The following is an 8,586-nucleotide window of genomic DNA, read 5'->3' as shown; positions in this document are numbered from 1 at the left end:
CAACACCTTAAGTGTTCGGCCACAACTACACGCCCAAAGTTGAGGTCTAAACTTTCTCATGGAATAGTTCTAACAGGAAAGGTGAGTATTGGGCTTGTCCTGTCCGCGCCATAGTCCCAACGTTTCCTGTTCCCCTGGATTTGATCAGGACAGAGGAGGCTGATGGGAGATCGAATTGAACTACACACCTTGATGAAAGATAGAGCGGGTGGGAAGGATCCATTCCCATGCGGAGAGAGATTAATAATCAGGGCCGAAAATAAGGAGCCAATTCAAGAAATTTGGGGTTCATTCAGCAAAGCTAATGTAGAACTGTTCACAGAAAATTGTGATGAAAGTCTCTCGAGTTATTTTGATGAGAAGTGTTGATGATGCTAATACAATCGATAGGATGAACGTAGATTGGTAAATGTATTTGGTGACAGTTCTGTTCTAGCCCTGTGAGCGAAACCTGGATCTGAAGGAGTAGAAGGGACATTAACAACATCGATCTGAAATTGGACACGTGACAAGGAACAGAGCCATCATTAACAGTTGGCTTTTGAACTGGAGAGGGTTTCTCGTGAAATTAGCTTGAGGCTTGAGGTATGCAAGATCAAGATAATTTAGGTAAAACATGGAAACACTATCCTCATTAGCAGACAGTGAAAGGATTACAAGACACAAATTAAACATTTTCGACAAGTGATACAGGGGACTGGGAAGATAAGTATTAGAAACTGGCAACAACAAAGTTCTGCAGCACAACACTGACATTCAAAGACCGAAAACATCCAGGTCCTGATTAATCAGATGGCATTGTGGTGCTATTCTGCAAAACATCTACTTGCAATGTCCTACAAAAGAGTGACAAAACCCATCGCTGTCAGCCTAGGATAGAAAATCCGAAGGGATGAACGTTTGCTGATTTTCTGAAGATTCACAGAGCTTAGAAGGGGTTTTGGTGATTGTTTCTTTTCCACTCCCAGGAGCCGCAGTGGTTGAGGCGTTGAGTTGGGGAGAATAAGATGTGCCCGTAAACAGCGTGTGGGGCTATTTCAGCTTCCCCTCATCTGACTGCGCTGTGAGTTGACTCAGATGTTCTCAGGGACATTTACTGACGCGAGACAGTGTAAGGATTCTCATTCCCGCAGATCGGGAATTCAAACCGTATGCCGGCTTCAGGACAATGAGAAAGATTAATTGGGGTGTGTGAAGAAGCTGTGAGCTGCATTTCAAACAGGTAGGTGGAGTTTGGTGCGCCAGTCCCTGTGCGCATCCAACGCCACCATGCTGCAGAGTTCTGACGCCAACACGGACATGCGCAGCAATGGGAACATTCACAAGGTGAACAACCAAATATAATCACCGTCACTGATTCCCTTCCACAGGCCCAACTTTGTGAAGCAGTATCTTTCACTGGCAAAGGAAACGCCTTTGTCCACAGGTACCTGCTTCATTTCGATCACGATTTCAAGCCCCTCACTCTTCTAGTCTCATTTCCAAACACTTTGCTCATAGCCTCCAAAGAAGCTCTGAGGGTATCTGCTTGTTCCACCCGAACAGGCAGTGGGTTGCAGATTCCCACCAGTCCCAATTTGAGTGAAATGTTTTTCCCCCTCCACTGATTTGAATCTTAAAGAAGAAGCGGGGGAGCAAACTCCCTTTCTTTTCGACGACACTTCTCATTTTGTACTCGGCAGGGTTCACACCTGCGTGGGGAAGCCGCAATGGATTTCAAGTCCATCGCATCAACCACTCGGCCCACGATTCAGTACCACACTGACAGTTTGACTTCCCAGGTCTGTCTGCCTGTGGAGCTGAGAAAGAGTGAATCATCGCAGAGTTTGTTTGACTCCAATCACTTCGCAGTGATTCCAAAGGGTTAAATATCTGCACATGGTGTTTGCAGATATTTCGGTGTTTCTCCCGAAAAGATGAAATGAACTTTCAGTGAGAAATTGCAGGAGGAATTCAGCAGGGCAGGCAACATCTGTGGAAAGAGAATCAGAGGCAACATTTCAGAATTTTGTTTGCTCCGACGGGTACTGTCAAACCTGTTGATTTTCTGTTTGGGTCTCGTCTTCTCAGCATACGCAGTCCCTTAGGTAAGACATGAAGTCAACTCGCAACCCCCCTGTGTGGAGAAGATTTCCGTTTGGGGAACATTCTCCTGACCCCATTAAAAGCGCACAGCTTCGAAGCCAAAGGAGAGCAGCGAACACACCGCCCCTGGGTGGGCTCGAACCACCAACCTTTCGGTTAACAGCCGAACGCGCTGACCAATTGCGCCACAGAGACAGGTGCAGATGGGGGCGGCACCATCGCTTAGTGATTTTATAATTCAGCCTCCCCGCCAAGAATTACAATTGTCGTCTATCAGTTTAACTTTTCCATAATCAAGCCTGGGAGATGCATTCTGGAGATACCGGGGGCTGTCTGCAGACACATCCATGTCACGAGGAACTAGCTTTCTTACTCCGGGGCCGTCGCCCTTCGAGCCTTTCAGTGTTTTGCCTGTTCCCGAGTTCTCTCATTGGCTCGGAGGCGAGAAGGGGTTTGAATTCCTGATGTTCACGAACGACAATTCTTTCAATGTCTCAGATCAGTTCGTGTGCCGAGAACATCAGAATCAACCTCCCGGCCTCTTCAACAAGGGGACGGTGTCTGGACTGTCGGACAGGTCATCTTTCATTCTCCTCCAAATCCGCTTCCCAAAGTGTTTCTAAAGGTTCACAAAGCTGGAGACTGGGATTTCTGTTTTGCTTCATGAACATTTGAACATTTTTCCATTTCCTAACTGACAATATTTTGCCAAAATCTCTTCCCAATTGTACGCCTTGTCTCATGTCCAGGGATGAGGAATTTCCATTTTGGGGAGACATTCCCAATGTTGAGAATGTTCGCTTTGGAGCAAACAAGGATAACTGGAGATTTCCTGGGGCTGTTGGTAATGATGGGAGAAGAAGCGGTGGGAATGGGCAGATTAATGATCAGAAGAACCAATTGCCACTGACCAGAGTCAGTTACCAGAGGACAGGGATTGAAGTTCTTGAATGAAAAGCAGCACTTGTGCCTAATAAACACAGAGAATACTGCAGAAAGCCAACAGGTCGAGCAGCATCTGTGGAAAGGTAAACAGAGCTGACGTTGTGAGTCTGATACGTTGTTTGTTCAGAACCCGAGTTTCCTGCATGGCAATCAATTCCCAGACATGAGAAAACGGGTCTTTATTGAGACGGGTTTTGTGAAGATTGAGCGATAATGCAACCAACAGGAAGTTATTTAAAATCGCCAGTGAAGAAAGCATAGCCAGCAGGTTAACACCCTGGGCGGGGAGCCCCAAATGATCTCTACGCCAACACCTTAAGTGTTCGGCCACAACTACACGCCCAAAGTTGAGGTCTAAACTTTCTCATGGAATAGTTCTAACAGGAAAGGTGAGTATTGGGCTTGTCCTGTCCGCGCCATAGTCCCAACGTTTCCTGTTCCCCTGGATTTGATCAGGACAGAGGAGGCTGATGGGAGATCGAATTGAACTACACACCTTGATGAAAGATAGAGCGGGTGGGAAGGATCCATTCCCATGCGTAGAGAGATTAATAATCAGGGCCGAAAATAAGGAGCCGCTTCAAGAAATTTGGGGTTCATTCAGCAAAGCTAATGTAGAACTGTTCACAGAAAATTGTGATGAAAGTCTCTCGAGTTATTTTGATGAGAAGTGTTGATGATGCTAATACAATCGATAGGATGAACGTAGATTGGTCAATGTATTTGGTGACAGTTCTGTTCTAGCCCTGTGAGCGAAACCTGGATCTGAAGGAGTAGAAGGGACATTAACAACATCGATCTGAAATTGGACACGTGACAAGGAACAGAGCCATCATTAACAGTTGGCTTTTGAACTGGAGAGGGTTTCTCGTGAAATTAGCTTGAGGCTTGAGGTATGCAAGATCAAGATAATTTAGGTAAAACATGGAAACACTATCCTCATTAGCAGACAGTGAAAGGATTACAAGACACAAATTAAACATTTTCGACAAGTGATACAGGGGACTGGGAAGATAAGTATTAGAAACTGGCAACAACAAAGTTCTGCAGCACAACACTGACATTCAAAGACCGAAAACATCCAGGTCCTGATTAATCAGATGGCATTGTGGTGCTATTCTGCAAAACATCTACTTGCAATGTCCTACAAAAGAGTGACAAAACCCATCGCTGTCAGCCTAGGATAGAAAATCCGAAGGGATGAACGTTTGCTGATTTTCTGAAGATTCACAGAGCTTAGAAGGGGTTTTGGTGATTGTTTCTTTTCCACTCCCAGGAGCCGCAGTGGTTGAGGCGTTGAGTTGGGGAGAATAAGATGTGCCCGTAAACAGCGTGTGGGGCTATTTCAGCTTCCCCTCATCTGACTGCGCTGTGAGTTGACTCAGATGTTCTCAGGGACATTTACTGACGCGAGACAGTGTAAGGATTCTCATTCCCGCAGATCGGGAATTCAAACCGTATGCCGGCTTCAGGACAATGAGAAAGATTAATTGGGGTGTGTGAAGAAGCTGTGAGCTGCATTTCAAACAGGTAGGTGGAGTTTGGTGCGCCAGTCCCTGTGCGCATCCAACGCCACCATGCTGCAGAGTTCTGACGCCAACACGGACATGCGCAGCAATGGGAACATTCACAAGGTGAACAACCAAATATAATCACCGTCACTGATTCCCTTCCACAGGCCCAACTTTGTGAAGCAGTATCTTTCACTGGCAAAGGAAACGCCTTTGTCCACAGGTACCTGCTTCATTTCGATCACGATTTCAAGCCCCTCACTCTTCTAGTCTCATTTCCAAACACTTTGCTCATAGCCTCCAAAGAAGCTCTGAGGGTATCTGCTTGTTCCACCCGAACAGGCAGTGGGTTGCAGATTCCCACCAGTCCCAATTTGAGTGAAATGTTTTTCCCCCTCCACTGATTTGAATCTTAAAGAAGAAGCGGGGGAGCAAACTCCCTTTCTTTTCGACGACACTTCTCATTTTGTACTCGGCAGGGTTCACACCTGCGTGGGGAAGCCGCAATGGATTTCAAGTCCATCGCATCAACCACTCGGCCCACGATTCAGTACCACACTGACAGTTTGACTTCCCAGGTCTGTCTGCCTGTGGAGCTGAGAAAGAGTGAATCATCGCAGAGTTTGTTTGACTCCAATCACTTCGCAGTGATTCCAAAGGGTTAAATATCTGCACATGGTGTTTGCAGATATTTCGGTGTTTCTCCCGAAAAGATGAAATGAACTTTCAGTGAGAAATTGCAGGAGGAATTCAGCAGGGCAGGCAACATCTGTGGAAAGAGAATAGAACATAGAACATAGAACATAGAACAATACAGCACAGAACAGGCCCTTCGGCCCACGATGTTGTGCCGAACTTCTATCCTAGATTAAGCACCCATCCATGTACCTATCCAAATGCCGCTTAAAGGTCGCCAATGAATCTGACTCTACCACTCCCACGGGCAGTGCATTCCATGCCCCCACCACTCTCTGGGTGAAGAACCCACCCCTGACATCTCCCCTATACCTTCCACCCTTCACCTTAAATTTATGTCCCCTTGTAACACTCTGTTGTACCCGGGGAAAAAGTTTCTGACTGTCTACTCTATCTATTCCTCTGATCATCTTATAAACCTCTATCAAGTCACCCCTCATCCTTCGCCGTTCCAACGAGAAAAGGCCGAGAACTCTCAACCTATCCTCGTATGACCTACTCTCCATTCCAGGCAACATCCTGGTAAATCTTCTCTGCACCCTCTCCAAAGCTTCCACATCTTTCCTAAAGTGAGGCGACCAGAACTGCACACAGTACTCCAAATGTGGCCTAACCAAAGTCCTGTACAGCTGCAACATCACCTCACGACTCTTGAATTCAATCCCTCTGCTAATGAACGATAATACTCCATAGGCCTTCTTACAAACTCTATCCACCTGAGTGGCAACCTTCAAAGATCTATGTACATAGACCCCAAGATCCCTCTGTTCCTCCACCTGACCAAGAACCCTACCATTAACCCTGTATTCCGCATTCTTATTTGTTCTTCCAAAATGGACAACTTCACACTTGGCAGGGTTGAACTCCATCTGCCACTCCTCAGCCCAGCTCTGCATCATATCTAAGTCCCTCTGCAGCCGACAACAGCCCTCCTCACTGTCCACAACTCCACCTATCTTTGTATCATCTGCAAATTTACTGACCCACCCTTCGACTCCCTCATCTAAGTCATTAATAAAAATTACAAACAGCAGAGGGCCCAGAACTGATCCCTGCGGAACTCCACTTGTAACTGGACTCCATGCTGAATATTTACCATCTACCACCACTCTCTGACTTCGACCGGTTAGCCAGTTTTCTATCCAATTGGCCAAATTTCCCTCTATCCCATGCCTCCTGACTTTCCGCATAAGCCTACCATGGGGAACCTTATCAAATGCCTTACTAAAATCCATGTACACTACATCCACTGCTCTACCCTCATCCACATGCTTGGTCACCTCCTCGAAGAATTCAATAAGACTTGTAAGGCAAGACCTACCCTTCACAAATCCGTGCTGGCTGTCCCTAATCAAGCAGTGCCGTTCCAGATACTCGTAAATCCTATCCCTCAGTACCCTTTCCATTACTTTGCCTACCACAGAAGTAAGACTAACTGGCCTGTAATTCCCGGGGTTATCCCTATTCCCTTTTTTGAACAGGGGCACAACATTCGCTACTCTCCAGTCCCCTGGTACCACCCCCGTTGCCAGTGAAGACGAGAAGATCATTGCCAACGGTACTGCAATTTCCTCTCTTGCTTCCCACATAATCCTAGGATATATCCCGTCAGGCCCGGGGGACTTGTCTATCCTCAAGTTGTTCAAAATGTCCAACACATCTTCCTTCCTAACAGATATCTCTTCTAGCTTATCAGTCCGTTTCACACTCTCCTCTTCAACAATACAGTCCCTCTCGTTCGTAAATACTGAAGAGAAGTACTTGTTCAAGACCTCTCCTATCTCTTCCGACTCAATACACAGTCTCCCACCACTGTCCTTGATCGGACCTACCCTCGTTCTCGTCATTCTCAGGTTTCTCACATACGCATAGAATGCCTTGGGGTTATCCTTGATCCTATCCGCCAGGGATTTTTCATGCCCTCTCTTAGCTCTCCTAATCCCTTTCTTCAGGTCCCTTCTGGCTATCCTGTATCCCTCCACTGCTCTGTCTGAACCTTGTTTCCTCAACCTTATGTAAGCCTCCTTCTTCCTCTTTACTAGACATTCAACCTCCCTCGTCAACCAAGGCTCCCTCACACGACCATTTCTTTCCTGCCTGATCGGTACATACATATCAAGGACACGTCGTATCTGCTCCTTGAAAAAGTCCCACATTTCCACCACATCCTTCCCTGACAGCCTATGCTCCCAACGTATGCTCCTCAAATCCTGTCTTACAGCATCGTAATTTCCCTTCCCCCAATTGTAAAAACTTCCTTGTTGTGTGCACCTATCCCTCTCCATAACCAAGGTGAAAGTGACAGAATTGTGGTCGCCATCACCAAAATGTTCACCCACTAACAAGCCCACCACTTGTCCCGGAGGCAACATTTCAGAATTTTGTTTGCTCCGACGGGTACTGTCAAACCTGTTGATTTTCTGTTTGGGTCTCGTCTTCTCAGCATACGCAGTCCCTTAGGTAAGACATGAAGTCAACTCGCAACCCCCCTGTGTGGAGAAGATTTCCGTTTGGGGAACATTCTCCTGACCCCATTAAAAGCGCACAGCTTCGAAGCCAAAGGAGAGCAGCGAACACACCGCCCCTGGGTGGGCTCGAACCACCAACCTTTCGGTTAACAGCCGAACGCGCTGACCAATTGCGCCACAGAGACAGGTGCAGATGGGGGCGGCACCATCGCTTAGTGATTTTATAATTCAGCCTCCCCGCCAAGAATTACAATTGTCGTCTATCAGTTTAACTTTTCCATAATCAAGCCTGGGAGATGCATTCTGGAGATACCGGGGGCTGTCTGCAGACACATCCATGTCACGAGGAACTAGCTTTCTTACTCCGGGGCCGTCGCCCTTCGAGCCTTTCAGTGTTTTGCCTGTTCCCGAGTTCTCTCATTGGCTCGGAGGCGAGAAGGGGTTTGAATTCCTGATGTTCACGAACGACAATTCTTTCAATGTCTCAGATCAGTTCGTGTGCCGAGAACATCAGAATCAACCTCCCGGCCTCTTCAACAAGGGGACGGTGTCTGGACTGTCGGACAGGTCATCTTTCATTCTCCTCCAAATCCGCTTCCCAAAGTGTTTCTAAAGGTTCACAAAGCTGGAGACTGGGATTTCTGTTTTGCTTCATGAACATTTGAACATTTTTCCATTTCCTAACTGACAATATTTTGCCAAAATCTCTTCCCAATTGTACGCCTTGTCTCATGTCCAGGGATGAGGAATTTCCATTTTGGGGAGACATTCCCAATGTTGAGAATGTTCGCTTTGGAGCAAACAAGGATAACTGGAGATTTCCTGGGGCTGTTGGTAATGATGGGAGAAGAAGCGGTGGGAATGGGCAGATTAATGATCAG

The 8,586-nt window shown here is 46.8% G+C and overlaps 2 non-coding genes across 2 annotated transcripts; both read right to left on the bottom strand.

Moving 5' to 3' along the window:
* Window positions 1-2,206: 2,206 nt before the first annotated feature.
* On the bottom strand, window positions 2,207-2,280 carry trnan-guu (transfer RNA asparagine (anticodon GUU)). The gene has a single exon. It is a non-coding gene; the product is annotated as a tRNA-Asn (tRNA).
* A 5,536-nt stretch (window positions 2,281-7,816) lies between these two features.
* trnan-guu (transfer RNA asparagine (anticodon GUU)) lies at window positions 7,817-7,890 on the bottom strand. Its single transcript has one exon. It is a non-coding gene; the product is annotated as a tRNA-Asn (tRNA).
* Between the last annotated feature and the right edge of the window lie 696 nt (window positions 7,891-8,586).

The sequence above is a fragment of the Chiloscyllium punctatum genome, chromosome 36 (genome assembly GCF_047496795.1).
Source record: "Chiloscyllium punctatum isolate Juve2018m chromosome 36, sChiPun1.3, whole genome shotgun sequence".
Classification (NCBI taxonomy): Eukaryota; Metazoa; Chordata; class Chondrichthyes; order Orectolobiformes; family Hemiscylliidae; genus Chiloscyllium; species Chiloscyllium punctatum.
The sequence above is the reverse complement of the archived record's forward strand: the minus strand, read 5'-3'. Positions and strand labels throughout refer to the sequence as shown.